This window comes from Propithecus coquereli, unplaced genomic scaffold (genome assembly GCF_000956105.1).
Source record: "Propithecus coquereli isolate 6110/MARCELLA unplaced genomic scaffold, Pcoq_1.0 Scaffold302, whole genome shotgun sequence".
Classification (NCBI taxonomy): Eukaryota; Metazoa; Chordata; class Mammalia; order Primates; family Indriidae; genus Propithecus; species Propithecus coquereli.
Window position 1 is genome coordinate 1,720,203 of NW_012148642.1, and position 2,598 is coordinate 1,722,800.

Here is a 2,598-nt window from a genome sequence, read left to right on the forward strand (position 1 = left end):
TGGTGTCATCATAGCTCACTGCAACCTCAAACTCCTGGGCTCAAGTGACCCTCTTGCCTCTGCCTCCCAGGTTGCTGGGACTATAGGCATGTGCCACCATGCTTGGCTCATTTTTCTATTTTTTGTAGAGACAGGGTCTCTCTCTTGCTTAGGCTGCTCTGACCTCAAGCAATCCACTGCCTCAGCCTCCCCAAGTGCTAGGATTATAGGCATGAGCCACCATGCCTGGCCCTTCCCTTCTCTTTTTTTGAGACTTGGTGATCTAGTTTAACCTTCTTACATTAAGGATAAGGAAATTGAGGCCAAAAGTTATCCCTGTGCCTTGCCCAAGGTCACATGACAAGGGCTCTAATAAGATTCAGTTGAAGAATGCCAAACTTTGGGCCTTAGTCAAGTTGAATATTTTTACCCTTAAAGCTTCAAGTAGTTGTTAGATTATATGTGACTTTGTGTGTGGTGTGGGCTGTGGGATGAAGATAGGTATCTACTAAGGTGTCCTTTAGGCCACTCAGGAAGAAGAGCCATACTTAATGTATAGAGTGGAAATAAGTTGAAATAATCAGGGACTTTGCTTTGTTGTTTATCATTGCTTGTGATACTCTGTTTTCAGGAATGTTATGAATTTGGATTTTTATTATTTTTCCTAGATAAGTATTTATGTGTTATCAGATGCGTATTTATCTCATTGATGCTTCTGTCTTCCTTTTGAATGTTTACTCTTTTATGTAAGGACCGAGGTGGTATGCGCCAGATATGATCCACCCACCTCAGTGTTCTGCTCTGCCTGACTCCTCTCAGTGTTCCGGCTTCCAGTTTCATATGGGAGTTAGCTTGCTCATTAATGATCTGTAACATTGTGAAAGTTCATCTATAAAATGTCTGTGGTTAAGATAAGCACCACTTAGTAAGAATGCTCTGATTACATTTCAGTGTGCCAGTGATTTCTATTTCATTCTAACTCAAGTGTCACTGCTTAACAATTGCATTGTAAAAGGCGTTCCCCTATGATACTTAGTTTACATTTGGAGTAGATGATACTGTCTGTTCATGTGCTATTTTTCATTAAGATTTTTAAGATAATTTTTTTTCCATTCATGATTTTAAAAAATTATACAAAAGATACTTGTTTATATTAAACAAGCCAGAAAATATAAATGAACAAAGAGAGATAAGGGTTAAACCAACTGAAATCCTGTCACTCAAATATAATTACTAGTTTTAACATGTATCCTTTTAGAGAATTCTGAGCTTTTATAGATTGGATGACACTGGGTCTTTGATAGCAATGACTGAGCAATCTGCTTCATTATTTCTGTGGATCAGTGACAAAAAAGAAAGCCAAGAAAGCCATTACAGTTAAATTTTGAAAGTTAGTTTGTTTTTAAACAAGTGACACTAGTGAGTGAAATCAGAATGCACTGCTTTAGACACCGTGACTTCGTGTGAACTGTAGCAATAAAGGCAGCTTAAAATCACAGTTGATACAAGCCAGTTTTTTCTAAAATCAGGTCTTTGGTCAGCCAGTGTTGTTCAGATCCTGACCTTCTGACTGGTCCCTCCATGACCCTCTTGATAGGCTTTAAGATTTCATAGTAATTGGGGCAGAGGAACTTAGACACTATCTGGTTCAGTTCATTTGTTTTCCAGATGAGAAGAGTTGGGGTCCAGAGAAATTAAGTGTCCTCCTGAGGACCTTGCCCCTAAATAGCTGTTACCTTGGATGCATCATGGTGCTGCTCTTGGTTGTCAGGATTGTGGTTTTTTCTTTTTTTTTAAGTAGAGACAGGGTCTCGCTCTTGCTCAGGTTGGTCTCGAACTCCTAAGCTCAAGCGATCCTCCCTCCTTGGCCTCCCAGAGTGCTAGGATTACAGGCGTGAGCCACCGCGCCTGGCCAGGGTTGTGGTTTTTTAAAACAAATTTAAACCGGGCAATAATAATGCTTCCAATTTGTATAGCATCAAGCCCTTTCATCTATATTATTGCACCCTATCCTTTGAAGAACACAACTTCTTACAGATGAGAACTCGGAGGCTCATGTGACTTGTATGCAGTTACACAGTTTCACCAGGGCTCCTTGAACTTTAAAACAGACTTTCTTTTTCACTGTACAATTTTGTCTCCCTGTTCATTTCTGCAATTCTTTCTGTCTCAGTGCAGTTAGAGAAATGTTTAAAGAGCTAAAAAATGTAGACCTAACACAGTTCATTGTTACATATGTCAAATAGAATAAAATCCAAATTTGAACTTCAAAAAATTAACTTTTCTTAAATCCTTTTTATTTCACTGCTCTATTGGTATTGTCTGTATTCAGAGCTAATCATTTCTCTCCAGGATTATTATAATAGTTAGTTTCCCTTCCACCAGACTCTTCCTCTACACATCCCATTCTTTTTTTTTTAAATGGCTTTATTGAGATAGCAATAAGCTGCACGTGTTTAAAATGTGTACTTTGAGTTTTGGCCTGTACACCTGTAAAACCATCGTCATAATTAAGATAGTGAACACATCTATCACCCCCAAGAGTTTCTTCATGACCTTTGGTAATTCCTCCTGCCCTCCTCTTCCTCCAGTCCCCTCCTGCTGCCCGTAACCACTAAT

General features: G+C 39.1%; 1 protein-coding gene across 1 annotated transcript in view; it reads left to right on the forward strand.

Annotated features, from left to right (window-relative positions):
• SLC37A3 (solute carrier family 37, member 3) overlaps positions 1–2,598 on the forward strand; it is a gene marked incomplete at its 5' end in the record, with an annotated part of 37,412 nt that overhangs the window by 17,062 nt on the left and 17,752 nt on the right. The window lies entirely within an intron of this gene.